This window comes from Erinaceus europaeus, chromosome X (assembly GCF_950295315.1).
Source record: "Erinaceus europaeus chromosome X, mEriEur2.1, whole genome shotgun sequence".
Classification (NCBI taxonomy): domain Eukaryota; kingdom Metazoa; phylum Chordata; class Mammalia; order Eulipotyphla; family Erinaceidae; genus Erinaceus; species Erinaceus europaeus.
The window spans coordinates 91,947,329-91,968,326 of NC_080185.1; the positions used below are offsets into that span (position 1 = coordinate 91,947,329).

At 41.0% G+C, this 20,998-nt stretch overlaps 1 pseudogene; it reads left to right on the forward strand.

Annotated features, from left to right (window-relative positions):
* The first annotated feature begins 637 nt into the window (after positions 1-637).
* LOC132535977 (U4 spliceosomal RNA) lies at positions 638-811 on the forward strand (annotated as a pseudogene).
* Positions 812-20,998: the final 20,187 nt, after the last annotated feature.

The window sequence follows — 20,998 nt, forward strand, 5'->3', positions numbered from 1 at the left end:
GAAAAAGCTGGCAAAACAAAACTAACTTAGGCTACAGATTACCTATTTAACATTTCACTCTATTTTTTCTTTGTTTGCTTATTTGTTTTTGTTTCAGATACAGAACCTCACACATGTATGATTTCACCACTTCTGTTTCACATTTTCATTCATTCATTCAGTGAGAGAGAGAGAGAGAGAGAGAGACACGCATGAGCAGACACACACACACACACACACACACACACACACACACACACACACACACACACACACCAATATCAAAGCATCAGAGTTCCGGTTCTGTAGGACCTCCCATGTGGTGCTGGGACTTTTACCTAAGCCATGAGCATAGCAAGGTACACTCCCCACCTGGTGAATTGTTTCTCTGGCCTCTATTTATATTTCTTCTTTTATTTTTATTTTTTATTTTTTATTTATTTTTAATTTATAAAATGGATATATTGACAAAACTATATAATAAAAGGGGTACATTTCCACACAATACCCACCCCCAGAGCTCTCTATCCAATCCCCTCCCTTGACAGCTTCCCTATTCTTTATCCCTCTGGGAGTATGGACCAAGAATCATTGTGGGGTGCAGAAGGTAGATGGTCTGGCTTCTGTAACTGCTCCTTTGCTGAACATGGGCATTGGCAGGTCAATGATGTGGCAGTATTGTAGCCAATGAGGTTTATCCAAGGCAAGATTATTGCTAATTGGAAACTTTTCCCTATTTATATTTCTTAATTATGTCTACTTCACGAGTGACCCAAGTACAAAAGCAATGTTGAGAAATACTTTCATTCCTACTTCTTTCCAAAAGAAAAGTTCTTTGTTTACTAGTCCAAAAAGATCTGGTCCAATATACATCCTGAGAGATTTCTCAGAGACACCTTTTGGCACCTTTCAGACAGTCACCCTCCCAGCATGCTCTCTGTCTACACTTCCCTTTTCCAGTTCCGAAGAAGTGGCAGAGGCTGTGCATCTGTTTTTTACATAGGTCAACAGCTCTGAGAAGAGGCTCTTTGCTGTGTGTATTTCACTCTTGGTGGTAGGAGAAGAAACAACATGAGCAGCCGTCTCCATGGCTAAGAAAGCAGTAGACAACTACAGAATCCTGGGCTGGGGAGATAGCATAGTGGTTCTGCAAAAGACTTCCATACCTGAGACTCCTAAGTCCCAGGTTCAACCCCCAGCATCACCATAAGCCTGAGCTGAGCAGTGCTCTAGTCTTTCTCTCTGTGTGTCTCTTTTTCATTACAAGATTAGATAAAATCTATTTGAGAGAAAGAGGGGGTGTGGAGAGAGAGAGAGAGAGAGAGAGAGAACATAATCCCTAGCAGTAAACAAAGAGAACAAAGGTAATAACATGGGCTTGCCACTTCACTCCCTCATTCTTGCTTACAGAGATCCTCCAGCACAGAGGAAGAAAAATACCAGAAAATGTACCTGACTTAGATTCTCTTGGAAGGATACTTTAGCAATTTGCTTTGCACTTCAAGGCTGCATGGTGACTTTACCTCTAAATTCTGCTCTGCTTTTACCGATGTCCTTCCCTTTTGACAAGTGCTCTTGGACTTGCCACTAACGGCCCCCTCCTATCAAACTCAAATCATAAAGATCTTGGGGCACACTAGACTTCAAGCTGTCCTCAAATGAAACCAGAATAATAATCACAGCTAAACCTCTGGAATCTGAAGCCTTGGCAGAGGTCAACTCCTCCAAATCAAAAAGGGGCAATGGTTTTGATGTAGAAGCTTTCCCCTGACCCTGACAGGCTCTGTAGAGAATACTCCCCAGAATGACAGCTGGCTTCCTTCCATCAAAACAACAGCTCTGTAGCCAGTTACCTTTATGACACGATTTAGCTTCAACAAGAAGCTGTAGAAAAGCCCACAAATGCAGTGGTTGACCGGCTCAGAAGTGAAGGCCAGTTTTAGTCAACAACCCTTAATTACCCAATAACATATGCAAAAGAATCGGTCGTTATCTACAGTCAAAAAAAAAAAAAAAAACCAGGCACAAATTTATTAGCAGTCGAATGACTGCTTTATATTTGGGCTTTATATTTGCAGGGAGCATTCGGAGGAAAGAAATTATATTTGAAGAACTATAGCTGATGGGTAAATAATTGTCTGAAATATATTCACCAGGAGGGGGAAAAATCTGCTAGTTGTAACGTCAACCTAAAAACAGATATTCTACATCATAAAATATCACTACCATGGTGACTTTGAAAAAGCGTTTAGTGGAAATAATGCAGACATGTTCAACTATAGCTGGGATTTAGATAAAAGAAAAGACCAAAAAAAAAAAAAAAAGGTACATGAATGAACAAAACACCAAAACCTCGAGTCAGTGGTTGTCTGACTGATCACAACATGCATTTGATAAATTTGAGTGATTGTCCTGTCATTTCAGCAAGATAGCGCCACCAGACTATTACCATTTACTGCTCATTTTCCCAGTAACCAAGGTGCTTGTAACTAAGGTAAGACAGAACAGTGGTGAGTGGGAGTTGACTATTGGTTAATGCTTCTTCCCCAGTGAGTATGAAAAGTGGGAGCAGTAGCATGACCCAGAAGGAAAGGCAATCATAACTCTGATACACTGGAAGCATTAGTGATAGATGAAGGGTTGATTGGTATCCAGTTATGTTGGTCCTGTTTACTTGTGTTTTTACTGATTGCACCAGATACGTACGGTGGGATTTGATGGAAAGCACTCCATTTGTTCAGAGCATTTAAGAAGTGTGCACTATTTAATGGAGAATGGTTTGTTCTTGCTAAATCTCCATAGAAAGTAGAATCCACTCAGTTCGTCGACAGTTTGGAATTTAGTTTTGTTCTGACAATGTATTGAAAAAAGCACAGGGGGGAAATGAGCTACCTTCATTATGACTTACGGATGGTAAATGTCCGTTTGAAAAAGTATACTGTCTGCACAAAGAAAGCTCTGTAATAACCATACGGGGAACTTCTGGTCTGCTTTTACAAAATCGCAAATCGTCAGAGGGTGCATTAGCAATATCTCAGTTGCAGTAGCAGTGGAAATGACACCTTGACACAAAGTGAACTCCCATTTCCTGTCGTTAAAAAGACCGATCTTGAGTATGAAGAGAGCACATCAGGTATCCTGGGTTTGTATTCAGCTTGTGAGTCTCCTGCCTGCTTAAAGTACACTTATGCTGCATTCCTAACCATTTTTTTTTCTTCTTTTACTTCTAGGTCATTCCTCTTATTACTGATTTACATGTGATTTGATGTGTAAGTTATTTGTTCTGTTAGAAAGAACACTAATGTAATATTTGCGATTGATAAATACTTTGGGGGTTGAGACAGTATAATGGCTCTGCAAAAGACTTTCATGTTCGGGAGTCTGGCGCGGTAGTGCAGCGGGTTAAGCGCACGTGGCGCAAAGCGCAAGGACCGGCAGAAGGATCCCGGTTCAAGCCCCTGGCTCCCCCGCCTGCAGGGGAGTTGCTTCACAGGCAGTGAAGCAGGTCTGCAGGTGTCTATCTTTCTCTCCCCCTCTGTCTTCCCCTCCTCTCTCCATTTCTCTCTGTCCTATCCAACAATGACAGCATCAATAACAATAACAGTAATAACTACTACAACAATAAAAAAAAACCCAAGGGCAACAAAGGCGGAAATAAATATAAAAACAATAAAAAAAAAAGACTTTCAGATTTGAGGCTCTACACTCTCAGGCTCAGTCCCCAGCACCATCATAAGCCAGAGTTAAGTACTGCTCTGGTGTTTCTGTATCCTTCTGTCATTAGAATTGAGTTACAAAAATCAAGTAAAAATAAAAAATAATAACAATACTTTGGGTGACTAAGCAGTTGACTCAGTAGGTAGAGTGCTTGCCTAATACTTGCCTTGGGCCCCTGATTTGATCTCTCTCTTTTAAAAATATTTTTATTTATTTTATTTTAATGAAAGAGGTACAGAGAGAGAGAGAGGGACAGAGAGATCATAACACTGCTCAGCTCTGACTTCTAGTGGTGCTGGGGATTGAACCTGGGACCTCAGAGCCTCAGGCAGGTAAGTCTTCTGCAGAACCATTATGCTGTCTCCCAAGTTCCCTATATTTGATCTCTAGAACCTCATATGAAGGAACACTATTCTGGACACTCTCTCTGTCTCTCTCTGTCTCTATGTCTCTCTGTCTCTGTCTGTGTGTGTCTCTCTCTCATAGAAATGAATTTAAATGGCTGGCGAGATGGGACATTGGCAGCTTAACAGCTGGAGCCACCAGAGGCTCCAAGGTCAATTTCCTCTCACCACCAGAAGCCAGAGCTAGGCAGTGCTCCAGTAAAAACAAACAAACAAACAAACATAGAGTCATGTAGTGGCACACCTGGCAGAGACCACACATTACAGTGTACAAGGACCCAGGTTCAAGCTCTCAGTCCCCACTTGCAGGGGGGAGCTTCAAGAGCAGTGGAACAGTGCTGCACATCTCTCCCTCCCTTTCTCTATCTCTCCCTTCCACCTCAACTTCTGTTTCTATCCAAAATAAATAAATAATTTAAAAGATTCTTTAAAAAATAAATAAATAGGGAGTCGGGCGGTAGTGCAGTGGGTTAAGTGCACGTGGCGTCAAGCGCAAGGACCTGCATAAGAATCCCGGTTGGAGCCCCCGGCTCCCCACCTGTAGGGGAGTCGCTTCATAGACGGTGAAGCAGGTCTGCAGGTGTCTATCTTTCTCTCCCCCTCTCTGTCTTCCCCTCCTTTCTCCATTTCCCTCTGTCCTATCCAACGACATCAACAACAATAATAATAACCACAACAATGATAAAATAACAAGGGCAACAAAAGGGGAAAAAATAGTCTCCAGGAGCAGTGGATTTGTGGTGGCACTGAGCCCCAACACTAACCCTGGAAATAAATAAATAAATAAATAATAAATAAATAAATAAATACTTTTATAATAAATAAATAAATAATATTTTATAATAATATTTTAAAATATTTTAAAAATATATTTTAAAATAATATTTTATAATAAATAAATAAATAAATAAATAAATAAATAAAAACTTTGGGTTGCTGACCAAGATGCCTACATTTGGTCAGATTACAGTAACCACTGGTGCAGCTAAGAGCTTCACAGCTTCAGTTATTACAGCTTGTGTGTTACAAGTCAACATTTACACAGTGATTCAAAAACTGGAGACTTGTGCCTGCAGAACTCACTGAGAAATTCACTTACATAGTGGGAAGGTGCTGGGGCCTCTGTTTACATAAGTGAGGTCTTCGTCAGCAGTTCTGATTTGTGGAAGGTTCATTAAGCAGTGATTGGCCAATCCTTGAAAGGACTTTAGCGTCATCAGCCAGTGGGTGCATCTGGCATGATTCAAATACCAGTTTCACCTGGATATGCCTGGACCCCATCCCTCAGGCTCCTGCCTCTGTTTTGAGGAATATATATATATATATATATATATATATATATATATATATATATATATATATATATATATATATATATTATTGTTGTTGTAGTTGATGTTGTCATTGTTGGATAGGACAGAGAGAAATGGAGAGAGGAGGGAAAGATAGAGAAGGGGAGACAAAGACAGACACCTGCAGACCTGCTTCACCGCCTGTGAAGCGACTCCCCTGCAAGTGGGGAGCCAGGGCTCGAACCAGGATACTTATGCTGGTCCTTGCGCTTCGAGCCACGTGTGCTTAACCTGCTATGCTACTGCCTGGCCCCCCTGTTTTGAGTTTTTGCACACACTTGGCATGTTTCCATGCATATGCTTTTTTTCACTATTTATTTATTTATAAGATTTCATTTATTAATAAGAGGAGGAGTAGAGAGAGAGAGGCAGACATCACTCTGGTACATGCAGTGCTGGGGATCAAACTCTGGATCTCATGCTTGACAGCCCCATGCTTTACCCACTGCACAACCTCCCAGATCACTTTTGTTCACTCTTTATCAGGACTTATATGGCATAAATAGCTACCTACCTATTGGGTATTTCCACTTGCATTATGGGTATCTGGAATTCAGAGTCTCATGATTTTTACTCTGGATTCACCTAGAACTTGTTGATCACCTATTCTCTCTCTCTCTCTCTCTCTCTCTCTCTCTCCCTCCCTCCAGGGTTATTGCTAGGGCTCCATGCTGGCACTATGAATCCTGGTAGCCATTCCCCCCACCATTTTATGGGCTAGAACAGAGAGAAATTGAGAGGGGAGGGGAAGATAGGGAGAGAGAATGACACCTGCAGGCCTGTTTCTGTTGTTAAAATTTCGGAGGCTCTTGCCGGCTGGGCTAGCTTCACGGGTGGTAACAGAGACGCGGAGACAACGGCTGGGCAGGGAAGCTGTATTTCTTTATTCAGGAACAACGATTCATAAACTAAGACAAACTAATCACCAAACAGAACTCTGCTGTCTCTTTGCGGCGGCACAAGCACTCCCTCTTACTCTGTAACTCGGGAACTCTCCAACTCTGGTACTCTGGAACTCTCGTAATGGGGAACCCTCTGAAACTCTTCCACTGTGGAACTCTCTCTTACTCTGTAACTCTGAAACTCTCCAACTCAGGAACTCTCCAACTCTGGCACTCTCGAACTCAGGAACCCTCTCCCGGGGTTCCTTGGGGCGGGGCCCGCGAAATTAACTGGACTGATCCAATTCTCTTGGCGGGGGAGGGCTAGAAAAAACCAATGTAAAGCATACGACATGTTTCACTGCTCATAAAGCCACCTCCTTGCAAGTGGAGAACTGGCATCCTTGTGTGCATCCTTGAGCTTCATGCTATGTGCGCTTAACCCAGTGCACCATGGCCCGGCCCCCTCTTCTATTCTCTGTCTTAACTGTCTCTATCTATTCTCTGTCTTATCTCTCACTCTATCTATTCTCTGTCTTATCTCTAACTCTATCTATTCTCTGTCTTATCTGTCTCTATCACCTAGCTATAAGCCTAACATTGAGCATGGTCTTAGATTTTTCTTTGGTCTTAAGCACAAGAATGGGTGCAAGGATCCCGGTTTGAACCTCTGGCCCCCACTTGCAGGGGAGTCGCTTCACAAGCAGTGAAGCAGGTCTTCAGGTGTCTACCTTTCTTTCCCCTTCTATGTCTTCCCCTCCTTTCTCCGTTTCTCTCTGTCCTATCCAAAACAACGACAACAATAATAACTACAACAATAAAACAACAAGGGCAACAAAAGAGAATAAATTAAAAAAAGAAAGACAACCTTTTTTAGAGTTAGGCAAGAGGGACGTGATTAGAGACAATTACTGCAAGGTGGGGAAAGCTACTACAATAGGGAGAATGTTCCTGACCATAGTAAGTTTGACAAGCATCTCCCATAGAATACATTGCACCTCTCAGTTTATTCGCATCACATACCACTTAGCACCATTTAAAAAATATGTTATAGTCAATCCTTGCAATATACCTAGACAGATGTTGACTAGCACAATTGGACAGTTTGTAGTATATTAAGATTATGAAAATAGTTCAAGTCTCCCTTTTATTCAGAAGTGATTCAAGGGGTGGAATTTAAGCTTCCCTATTAATTTTTAGAATATACTGAAGAGAAAATAGGGATCCTGGGGCACCTTGACCTGGCGGCATTATCAACTGAGATATGGCTGCAGTGCTAGAATCTCTAGTACCTGATATTGTTCTACAACTTCTTGTCATTTTTAGTGATTTCATTTTCCCCCCAGAAAGCTCAAATTTAAATATTCTATTTCACAATCAGAATCTGAACATTCTTTCACATATTTTTTAACTTGATAATACTGTAATAATGTCAATGGGCTTGTCAAAAAATCTGAAATAAAGGGCAGGTAGTCCTGATTTTGTCAGCTTAACCACTGGAGAAAATTGAAATTAGTCTTTGACCTTTAAAAATTGTCAAAATGACTCTGGAGGAGGACAGGGAGAGAGGTAGGAGGGCGGGAGAGGGGGAGGTTTTAGGTCTTGGTACAGGATTGATGGACCTAATTTGGGGGTGATTGTTTTACAGACACCTATCTTTTTAATTTAATTTAATTTAATTTAATTATTATTTTTTTTTAGTGAAGGAAGAATACAGGGAGAAAGACGCACAGAGAGAGCTACCAGAGCACTGCTTAACTTTGGCTTATGGTGGTGCTGGGGACTGAACCTGGAACTTTGGAGCCTCAGGCTTGAAAGTATTTTGCATAACCATTATGCTGTCTCCCCAGCCCACAGACACCTGCCTTAATGAGATGAGAAACTGTACCCATGTACCCACAACTATAATGTAAACCATTAATCTCCCCTAAAAATCAAAGAACAAAAACTGTTCTCAATAACTTTCTGGGAGCTTTCTGGGAGCCGGGCGGTAGCGCAGCGGGTTAAGCGCACATGGTGCAAAGCACAAGGACAGGCAGAAGGATCCCAGTTCGAGCCTCTGGCTCCCTACCTGGAGAGGAGTCGGTTCACAGGAGGTGAAGCAGGTCTGCAGGTGTCTTTCTCTCCCCCTCTGTCTCCCTCTCCTCTCTCCATTTCTCTCTGTCCTATCCAACAATGAGGACATCAATAACAACAACAATAAAACAATAAAGGCAACAAAAAGGAATAAATATTTTTTTAAAAAAACATTAACTTTCCTCTTTCTGATTACAATTTTATAGGGTGAAACACTGTATTAGTGCACTGCGATTTTAAGACATTTGAGATATTGCGAATTTCCCTGTAAGAATATATTCAGAGCAATTTGAACAGTGCCTCATTGTATGACTGGAGATTTTGAACAAGCACCTTTTCTATACCTGGGCAAATTCCTATTTCCAAGCTGCTTCTTTGTTTTTTATATTACCACTAGGGTTAGCGCTGTGGCTCAGTTCCAACCCTATGAATCTACTGCTCCTGGAGGCCATTTTTCCTTTCCTTTCCTTTCCTTTCCTTTCCTTTCCTTTCCTTTCCTTTCCTTTCCTTTCCTTTCCTTTCCTTTCCTTTCCTTTCCTTTCCTTTCCTTTCCTTTCCTTTCCTTTCCTTTCCTTTCCTTTTCTTTCTTCCTTTCTTTTTTTTTTGTTTCCTTTCTATTTGTATTTAATAGGACAGAGAGAAATTGAGAGGGGAGGGGAATGATGGGGAAGGAGTGAGAAAGACAGATACCTGCAGACTTGCTTCACTGTTCTTTCAAGATTTGGATCTTTACACATTCTGTGTTGTAAAATGTCTCTGAGAGTTCCTTTAGTGTGAGCCTTTTGTCAGTATCGCTTCTTTTGAAACATTTTTCAATCCTTTTCATCACATTCATTAACCTCATTTATATATTTTGTCAGCTCTCCTCCACTGAGTTTTTCTAACTGCATGGCAAGAGTGTCCTGACTGTGGAGGCATGGTCAACACTCTTTGTGTGTGTGTGAGTGCGTGTGTGTGTGCGTGCGCGCGCACGCGTGTGCACGTGCGCATGTGTGTGCACGTGCGCATGTGTGTACATTTTAAAGTATTAGTTATTTAATAGTGGTTTATGAAATTATAAAATTACAGAATATAGTTCCACATTGCACTCACCGCCAAAGTTCTATGCCCCCACCCTCTCAATGATCGTCACCATAGTTCTCACAAAGACTTTGAGACAATTTGTGATTATGCTTAGGGAAGTAAGTGAAGAGATGAGACAACTATTGCAAGGTCTCACTCACATGTGAAATATAAAGAATTGGAAAAAAAAAAAAAAAAAGAACTTGCAAACAAACAAAACTCAGAAGTAGCCAAGCAGTCATCATTCTTTGCTTGTAAAGATTTTTTAAAATGTTTGTTTGTTTATTTATTTAGGTTGGCTAAAGAAAGAGAGAAATTGATAGTGGAGGGAGGGAAATAGACACTTGTGAAGCTTCCTCTTGCAGGTGGGGTCTGGGGGCTTAAAGCCAGGTCTTAGTGTACTATAGCATACCACTCTACTGGGTGTGCCACTATCCAGCCCCTATTTTGAAAGGTTTATTTATGTATTTATTATAGAGCGGAGACAGAATTGGAGCACTATGATGACATACGCAATGCTGGGGATGGAGGTCTGGGACCTTGCCAGTCCCATACTTCAGCCACTGTGCCACCCCCTCCTCCCGCCCAAAGTTGCTATGGTCAATATTCTTTTTTTTTAATTTTTTTATGGTCAATATTCTATAGCACCATTTATGTACAATTCCAATGTAACTTCCAGTATTATTCATTTTTTATTGCTTTGTTTCACTTTCATCTTTGTTGACTTCCTGCTTTGATTATCCTATTTTTGTAAGGTATCACATGAATTTATCACAGCGTGACAAAGAGGCAGTAAAGGTATATGTTGTGTTGTCCTTGTGTGAGGTGAATAACAAATAGATGGTGATCCATTCCTAACAGGTTTTGAAAGAAGTGATGTGGCTTGACTGCTCACTGATTGTGATACACATCTGTTATGTGTGTGTGGTGGTCTGTGGATTGAAGCGCTAACAGTGGCATTCATCCACATGCAATTGCTTTGTGTTAATATGGTAACGAAAATTTGAATGACATTGTCGTTATTAACTAAAGTGTATTATATGAAATTTTTGTAATATTAAACTGCAAAGCAAGGACTGTCTGTAGAGCAAACTTATAATGTTTCTATAGCTTCTCTTTTACAACTCTGAGCAAATGAATATTTCCTCAGTTTTAGTATGAGAGTGTGATTTGCACAAGTAACTTGGTAATCACAGGATGACTCAGGAAGTACAAGTGCTAAGTGCCTCTCTACCCCACAGGGAAGAAACTATTGCTTGTGATGCCAAAAGCTCTTAGATTCCCAGGACTGAACACTTGCAAAGATGAGACAAATACCAGGTTCAAAGTTAGGCCCTGAAATGATTGTAGACTTTCATGATGTGAATAGCTGGTTGTAGGTATCTGTGGCTTATAGAATACAGGTAGGTTTCAACCATTCTCTCAGGTTGGAATCTTTTCTCAAAAGAGCTTCACCATGCATTTACTAACCAAGGGGACTTCCTGAGCAGCTGTTGGCTGAGGCTGTTGCTGGGAAAGGTACTATACTCTGCCTAGCAACGGAGGGATCTAAGACTTATGCCAACTAGAGAGATACAGAGATGCTGCTGTGAGAAACAGTGGAAAACTCCCCCAGAAGGGCTGTTTGGGGGGGGGGGGGTTCTCTGGCTACTGAGTTAGTATTCATTAATTATTTGCTGAATGAAAGAGTATGTTATTTTTCCTTTTTTAATTTTTTGCATGACGCTTATAAAGTATTATGTGGATTAGTAATTAGTAGCCAAGAAACATACAAATGGTCCTTCTTGAATGGGGCTCCAGAGTTTTGAAGTTTATGAAAGTTGGCCACATAAAAGCTAAAATTTGCCTGTCACTCTTACTCCATATTTGAAGATGGGGTCAGCAAAAGGTGACCTTCTTCTGTTTGAAAAGCAGAAAATAAAGAAAAGCCAGTGGGAGATAAAAATCCAAAAGACAGCTGAAGAAGTTCTGAATTGTAACTCCCAGGGTTTTAAGTGTTGAAATGAGTTTTCTTCATGTGAAACAAAAGGCAAATCAGTTAATGAGACTGAAGGTGAAGTGTTATGAATCTGCAGAGAAAGCAGGCTGACAACTTGATTGGCATACTGAAGGAGAGGAGGAGAATGAATGGAAAATTTATCAGGCAAAATTTGCAGATGCCTTTTTAACCTCTGAAATGAACAGGGGCAAGGATGGAAAAAGTGCTTTCATCCTTAAGATAAATGACTAAGGTATTGTGGACCCCGATTATTTGGAAACAGGGAGAATTTGTCCATTACACAGTCTCACTGACGCACCTAAGGATGAAAATGAGACAAAATAATGATGGTTTTCTTCAGATCAAATTCTGGTTTCTCTTCAGATTTGATGAAGCTTTCACCTTTTACAAAATGATGGTGATAGAATACTCATAAAGCTGAATTGAGACTTAATTTCTTTTTTTAAAAAAAGAGAAAGCATTTGCTTTCTCTTTTTTTAAAAATTTGTTATTATCTTTATTTATTTATTGGATAGAGACAGCCAGAAGTCAAGAGGGAAGGGGTGATAAAGACGGAGAGAGATAGAGAGGCACCGGTAGCCTTGCTTCACCACTCGCAAAGCTTTCCCTCTGCATGTGGGGACAGGGGCTTGAACCCAGGTCCTTGTATATTGTAACATATGCGCTCAACCAGGTGCACTACCACCCGGCCCCTGAGAATTATTAATTTTTTTTAGAATTTTTTAAAATTGTATTTATTTTATTTTATATTTATTTATTTATTCCCTTTTGTTGCCCTTGTTTTATTGATGTTGTTATTGATGTCATCGTTGTTGGATAGGACAGAGAGAATTGGAGAGAGGAGGGGAAGACAGAGAGGGGGAGAGAAAGATAAACAGCTGCAGACCTGCTTCACCACCTGTGAAGCGACTCCCCTGCAGGTGGGGAGCTGGGGGCTTGAACCAGGATCCTTCTGCCGGTCCTTGCACTTTGTGCCACCTGCACTTAACTAGCTGCACTACCATCCGACTCCCATTTATTTTATTTCTGAGACAGACACACAGAGAGAAACACCAGAACACTGCTCAGTTCTGACTTATGGTGGTGCAGGGGATTGAACCTGGGACTTTGGAGCCTCAGTCATGAGAGACTGTTTGCATAACCATTATGCTATCTCCCCCACCTGAGAATTAATTTTTAATGCCACTGAAGTATCCAGCCCAGGTACATCGAAGGATGTACCAACCTGCAGGATCCCACAGAAACATAACTAACTGGACCTTACGGTCACAGGTAGGAATGCAGTCTGAGGATTTTGTCTTCCTTCCATATCTTACTTTCTGTTTGGACCACTCGACCATCCTGACATGCTAATCTTACTTTCTGTTTGGATCCCTGATCTATTGACTAGATTAGTGCTTCAGTCTCTTCTAGTATCCAGAATTCAGGACAGGAATCATGACATTTTAGACTGCTAAGAAAGGTGATTGGGAGCTGAGAATTAGCTCACTGGGTAAGTTGTGCGCTTTGCCATGCAGCCCAGGTTTGAGGCCCAGCACCAGAAAGAGTGCCATGGCACTGGGGCAAGCTTTGATGCTCTTCTCTATCTTCTATCTATCTATCTATCTATCTATCTATCTATCTATCTATCATCTAGATTTCATCTCTATCTCTCCTTTTCTATATGAATGGAAAAGTTGGCCTAGGGAGGGTGGAATCAAACATGCATGAGGCCTTATTACGACCGAGAGAAAGAAAGAAAGAAAGAAAGAAAGAAAGAAAGAAAGGAAGGAAGGATAAATGACATTCTTAGAAAAATACAGCTAGCCTGTGCATATAAAGATATATATTACACATTTAAGTGCTGTGTATTAATATGTAATATATATATTGCTTCCAGGGTTATTGCTGGAGCTAGTTGCCTGCACTATGACAATGCTCCTGGCAGCCATCTTTTTCCCCATTGTTATTATTGTTGCTGCTGCAGTTGTTGATGGATAGGACCGAGAGAAATAGAGAGAGGAGGGGAAGACAGAGAAGAGGAGAGAAAGATAGACACCTGCAGACCTGCTTCACCATTTGTGAAGCGACCCCCCCGCTGCAGGTGGGGAGCCAGGGCTTGAACCAGGATGCTTGCTCCGGTCCTTGCACTTCACACCATGTGCACTTAACCCACTGTGCTACCACCCGGGGGCCCATAGTATGAACTTTTAATAAACATTTTCCCCCAAACTAGGACTGATTTCCTGACATGCCACCAGTTGCACCTTTTCTCCCCTCACTTCCAACTCTTCTACCTGCAGTTACTGCTGGAGAGATAGCATTGTCAGCTAGCAGGAGGTTCTTTCCTGTCAATGTTTACATTAAGTTGAAAAGCCTCTCTATATGCTGAAAGAAAAGTCGACATGGATAAAAAGGTAACCCTGCAATTGGCAGAAGATATTTGCACATCACAGTCTGACATGGGATTGATATCAAAAGTCAATAAGGAAATCATAAAACTGGACAACAAACCCACAAATAACCTAATTAAAAAGTGGGTGAAAGATTTGAATAGATAGTTTTCTTTTTTTTAATCGTTGTTGTGATTATTACTGTTGTTATTGACGTCATTCTTGTTGGATAGAGCAGAGAGAAGTGGAGAGAGGAGAGGAAGACAGAGAAGGGGAGAGAAAGATAGACACCTGCAGACCTGCTTCACCGCTTGTGAAGCTACCCCCCTGTAGGTGGGGAACCAGGACAGGTGGGGGAGCCCAGACAGGTGGGGGAGCTGGGGACTCGAATGGGGATTCTTACGCTGGTATTTGCACTTGGTGCCATATACGCTTAACCTGCTGCGCTACCCCCAGGCCACCCTGAGTAGACAGTTTTCTAATGAAGACATACTGATGGTCCACAGACATAAAAATGTTTCACTTCACTTGTCATTAGAGAAATGCAGATTAAAGCTGCATTGAGATTCCACCTTACACGTGTGAAAATGGCCTACATAATTGAAACAGGATATGACCACTATTAGTGAGGATGTGGAGATAAAGGGTCTCTGTTACACTGTTGATGGGAAAGCAAGCTTGTGCAGTTACTTTGAAAAACAGCATAGAGAAGGGGCCAGACAGTAGTACCTTTGGTTCATTCCTGGTTCTGGTTTTGTTATTTTAAAAATAATTTTTTTAGGTGGTTGGGCACTAGAGCTGTGGGTTAAGCGCACATGGCCCGAACCGCAAGGACCAGCGTAAGGATCCTGGTTTGAAACCCCGGTTCCCCACCTGCAGGGGGGTCGATTCACAAACGGTGAAGCAGGTCTGCAGGTGTCTGTCTTTCTCTCCCCCTGTTTTTCCCTCCTTTCTCCATTTCTCTCTGTCCTATCCAACAACATCAATGGCAACAATAACAATAATGACAACAAACGCAACAAAATGGGAAAAAATGGCCTCCAGGAGCAGTGGATTCGTAGTGTGGGCACTGAGCCCCAGTGATAGCCCTGGAGGCAATAATAATGATAATGATGATGATAATTTTATTAGAGGAAATAATGGTTTACAGGACAGTTGTTGACATATTTTTATCTCACTGACAAGCTGTAAAAAGGTCTGAGGAGCTAAGGTGATTAATTATGCATCCAATGTGCCAGGGATAGTCTCCATTTATGACTAATGTCTTGACTTAATGGGCTAATGACCTATTTTATTCCCCACTCTTAAAAAAATCCTAATTTTAAAGACAAATGATAAGTTCCCTCTAAAATTGGGGATGTTCAGCACAGATTAAGGTTTATTTAATCTCATGGGTAAATGTTAGACAGCTTCTGTATCTTTCTGAGATTAAACAGGTATTTCTGGGTATCAGTGTAAAGGACTACTGGTAATTTCTGTATACTTGATCTGAAATCTCTTGGCCTTTCAGATTCTGCCCTAACACCCATAGAAAATTTTCACCAAGAATTTTAAAAATATTTTATTTTTAATGAAAGACCACAACACTACTCAGCTCTGGTTTATGGTGGTGCTGGGGACTGAATCTGGAACCCCAGAACCACAGCCATGACAGTCTTTAGCAGAACCATTATGCTGACTCCACAGCCCACTCACAAAGAATTTTATTTTATTTGTATGTTTATTTATTTATTTATTTATTTATTCCCTTTTGTTGCCCTTTTTGTTTTTATTGTTGTAGTTATTATTGTTGTCGTCATTGTTGGATAGGACAGAGAGAAATGGAGAGAAGAGGGGAAGACACAGAGGGGAAGAGAAAGATAGACACCTACAGACCTGCTTCACTGCCTGTGAAGCGACTCCCCTGCAGGTGGGGAGCCGGGAGCTCGAACCCAGATCCTTAGGCCGGTCCTTGCTCTTTGCATCACGTGCTCTTAACCAGCTATACTACAGCCTGACTCCCTCACAAAGAATTTTAGCAAAAACTCAAAACATCTATCCTTTCCTTTGAATTTCATTTAAAAATATTTATTTTAATTAGTTAATTTTTCATAAAAGAGAGCTACAGAAAGAAAGATACAGAGAAAGAGACCAGAGCACTGCTCAGCTTTGGCTTATGGTGGTGCTGGAGATTGAACCTGAAACGTGAGAGCCTCAGACATGGAATTTTTTTACAGAACCATTATGATATCTCCCCTGCCCTTTATTTTTTGTTTTTTATTGATAGAACAGAGAGAAATTGAGAGGGAAGGGAATATAGAAAGGGAGAGAGGAAAAGAGACACCTGCAGCATTGCTTCACCACTGATGAAGCTTCTCCAATACAGGAGGGGACCAGGGGCTTGAACCCAGTTCCTTGCATATGGTTACTTGTGCACTCCACCAGGTGCACCACCACTACCCAGACCCCTAATTTCATTTTAGGAAAGTTGACTTGTCCTTAAAAATTAAAAGACTTCAATCACTGTGAAGAATTTGCATTTATTCACTATTCCTGTATTGGTGGCATTATCTGGTTTCCCATATAGTCCAAGTTGCTATTCTTTTAGTTTAACCTATCTGATTGGCCTAAGTGTCATGCAGAACAACTCTCATCCTTTGATTGTGCTTTGAGTACCATCTTTTAATTCATTACTTTCTTTAAATCACTTTGTTGAGGAAATGTTGATTTGCAAGACTATTGTTACAAGGATGTCTTTGCATATCTCTGTATAATAGGTGAAGACCCAGTGTCCTATGGTGGAGGGAGATGACAATTTTGTTTTGCTGGTGAGGGTGTGTGCACTTAATTTATTATTATGGGACCTTTGCCTGCCTGCGTAAAAACCTCTGCTTGAATCAATATTCATGAGATGAAATAGGAAAGAACGAGTGCTGTATACCATCACTAGACAGATACAGGCGTGGCTGGAGGTTACTTAACTAAAGAAAAGGAATATTTCCCAGTGACTAGAGTCCCAAGAAAATTTCTGGGTGGCCCAGGAGTGTTAAAATGGCTAGAATGCTGAAATTAAAAGCCTAAAAAGGCTCCAAGTTCAATCCCCAATATTGAATGTGCCAGAGGGTCTAAGGTTCAGTTTTTATTTTTAATATACACACCCCTACACACCTCCTTTAATCCCTCTTTTTTTCCAAAATATATTTTGTTATATTTATGAGAGAGAGGGGAGGGGAGAGGGAGAGGGAGAAAGAGAGAGAGAGAGAGAGAACAGCAGAGTACAGAGTATCATCCTTACCTTTCCAATGCCAGGGATCAAAATCAAGACCTCATGCTTGAGAGTTCAATCCTTTATCCACTATACCACATCCCAGGCTGTTCCAAAATATATTTTAGGAGTTGGGGAAATAACATAATAACTATGAAAAACATTTCATGCCTGAGGCACCAGAGGTTCAACCCCTTGTACCACCATAAGCCAGAACTGAGCAGTGCTCTTGAGGAAAAAAAAAATCTACATCTATGACTATTTATATAAACTTCTTTCCCAAAAGACAGTCTTGTCTGTAGGAAATGACTCTGCTTTACAGCTTTGTCATCTTCCTCCAAATCTCAAATTTCTATTTTTTTCCTCATTTCCTACCTATTACCGAGTCAAACAAGATGACAAGTTTGTATTCAGAAGAACCTGTGTGATATAAATGTGCTATTCAATAAGCATGATAGAAACATATTGCTCTGTTGTAAATTAGTAACATAATCTCATTTCCATCTGGGAATTTTTTAAAGCATGGTTAAGGAGTAAGTTAATGACACATTAAAAATGAAACAGGAACCATTTATCTGAAGTAACAATATTATTATTATATATTTTGAAAGGTCATCATTTATTTAAAACATGATTATAGAATGCCTTCCAACCACAGAGAGACATACTTCAAAAAGTATACATTACATTCTCCCACTGATACTTAGCAGTATTTAAACAGTGGTGGCTGGGTTTTTTAAGGGAGGAAGCACTATATCATTACTGCGTGTTTGTCCTTCGAACGAATTTGGTCCACAGGGCATTGACCTTCTAAAATCAAAACCAACAGTGCCACATCAATGAATTGATTGCATTAGGTTGGCTCTCTCCTCTTTTGCCCTAGATTCAGGCTCTGGGGGTTCTGTGAACTTAAGATAAAAGCGATTATGATGAAAAATGACTGGGGTGGAAAGGAGAGCCTGGGAAATGGGAACGAGTCAAGTATATCTGTTAAAAGGCGCTTGTTCTCTCTGATGATGATTTGATAAAATGAGCATGGTGTGTGAGGGGGGCAGTTATGCCTGATTATCTAAGACAATGAAATAAAAAAATGATCTATAATTCTGTTTCCCTTAGCATTTATCTTCCATTGTGTGTTCTTCTCAAATAACTATTAAAATCATTTGAGGGCATATCTCAGTCTGGTGGTGAGAGGTATTACATAATGTTTTCTGTGATCGAGAAAGCTCATATCAAGTGAAATATCACAGAAATACTGGGTTGCTGGAAAACTTGTGACATGTTTTTTGCATAGAGAAACTTAGAAAAATATGTTATGACTTTTCTGACAGCCTGATATTTACCTATAGAAAGTAAATGTGATGATGAATAATTGTTATTTATTTAACACTGTACAATTTGTAATTTTCACAATTGGGGGAGGTATAGAAGTGATATATAGGGTGCTGGGTGGGTTTGGCGCGAAGCGCAAGGACCCGCACAAGGATCCCGGTTCGAGCTCCAGGCTCCCCACCTGCAGAGGAGTCGCTTCACAGGCGGTGAAGCGGGTCTGCAGGTGTCTATCTTTCTCTCCCCATCTCTGTCTTTCCCTCCTCTCTCCATTTCTCTCTCTCCTATCCAACAACGAACGGCATCAACAACAGCAATAATAACCACAAGAAGGTTACAACAACAAGGGCAACAAAAGGGGGAGAAAATGACCTAATGTCAGGTTTGACTGAATGTTTGAACCATGGGAACAGTTTGAAAGCACACTGCTAGTCCTTTAGATATGAATTTACCTGTGCTAATTTATTTATTCCTCGCTTATCAAAATGCGTATTGAATAGGCTACTTGATAATGTGTCAAGTACTCTCTGGGCCAGTTAAGATGACTAGCCAGTGAGTTGATTGTAAGCCTAGTCTGCAAAAACTAAACGCAAATGTCAAACCCTGAAGCCAGCTGGAAAGTAATTGGAAGAAGTTTGGATGGTAAAAATTTACCTCTTCTCAAGCTAAGGTATTCGGTAGCAGTAGTTGTAGAGCCAGAGTGAGAGTGAAAGACAGAGAGAGAGAAAGAGAAAAGAATTTTTTAATCCTCAGCTGCAATAGGGCCAAGTCTAAAAAAATCCTAATTCAGTGATTTCAAAATGTAATTCACTAAACAATCACTAAGGGCATTTATTTGAGTTGAGATGTCTGGATCAAATCCCCAGATATTCTGATTTCAGTGCTCACATCAGCCCAGTGCATTCCAGTTCTTGACAATTCCCTGCCCCACCCCTAAGCATCCAAATCAGTACATTTGAGAGACTCGAAAAGCCCTCAAAAAGCTTTTCAACACATCATCCTATGTTTGTAAGTCTTGTGCTAGTCAAACCCTTTGTTTGGAACCTGACTTATAGACAACTTTGAGCCTTAGTCCAAATGTTTCAGGCCCTCATAATGTTGGTGGTCTCCTTGAATCCTTCTTTGGCCACAGTGAGTTTTCTATTTCCTCAAAGTGGGTGGCATGTGGGTTGACTAGAGAAATAAAATTGTTCTGCCCTATATTTGTCTTCCTTGCTACCAGGCTTATCTCTGGGACTTGGTGCCTGCACAACTCCATCAGTCTTGGTAGCCATTTTTCTTATTTTTCTTCTCCTGCTCCTCCTTCTCCTCCTCCTCCTCCTCCTCCTCCTCCTCCTCCTCCTCCTCCTCCTCCTCCTTCTTCTCCTTTTCCTCAGAGGGAGAGAACGACCGAAAGAGATGTCACAGCACTACTCTACCACTTATGAAAACAATGAAGCTTCACCCCATGCAGTTAGGCAGTACCGTCCTCTGACCTGGGGCTTGAACCCAGGTCCTTGCACCTAGTAATGTGTGCATTTTATAGATGAGCTACCTGCCAGCTCCTATGTCCTATATCTTAGATGGGTCTGTCCATCTCTTTCACTTGACAGTGAGTTACCAAAGGCAAAGGCCTTACAATCAGCTTTCCCCATCCCCCCCGCCCTGCCTTGCACAAAAGAGGCTTGCAACAACAACAACAAAAATCTACTTTGTGGGAGTCAGGCGGGTAGCACAGCAGGTTAAGCGCACGTGGCGCAAAGAGCAAGGATCTGCATAAGGATCCGAATTCGAGCCCTCGGCTCCCCACCTACAGGGGAGTTGCTTCACAGGTGGTGAAGCAGGTCAGTAGGTATCTATCTTTCTCTCCCCCTCTGTGTCTTCCCCTCCTCTCTCCATTTCTCTCTGTCCTATCCAACAATGATGACATCAATAACAACAACAATAATAAAAAAGGGCAACAAAAGGGAATAAATATATATTTTTAAAGATCTACTGTGTTAAGGCAGGTAAGAATGGTGTTAAAAATGAGAAGTGTATGTCTTCTCCTACCCCAGGAACTTCTTGAAATTGTTTTAAGATCATTTTCTCCTAGCAGAAAAACCTTGGGTAAGGTTCTTCCCACCCTCCAAAGAGAAAATGTGGAAAACATTGCTTTAAAAGATGAACCCTAGTGTTCTAGGCCTCCCTAACCACAAACGCTCACTTTCGTAGATAGCTCTTTGTTCAATTTGTGCAAGACAAATGCTCTGCTTGACACATATTTCCTCATATAACACTTATTTCCTCATATAACACTTAGACTATTTCCTCATATAACACTTAGATTTAAAATGGAATTTTTAGGGTGGGCATAGACAGCATAATGGTTATGCAAAGAGACTCTCATGCCTGAGGGTTCAAAGTCCCAGGTTCCAACAAGAACAACAAAAGGGAATAAATAAATAAATATTAAAAAAAAAAACACCCAGGTTCAGTCCCCTCACCACCTGCACCACCATAAACCAGAGCTGAGCACTGTTTAAAAAAAAAAAAAAAAAAAAGGAACTTTTCCCTGAAATGATAAGCCCATTGTCATTTTCCATGAAGTTTCTGGGCAGGTCT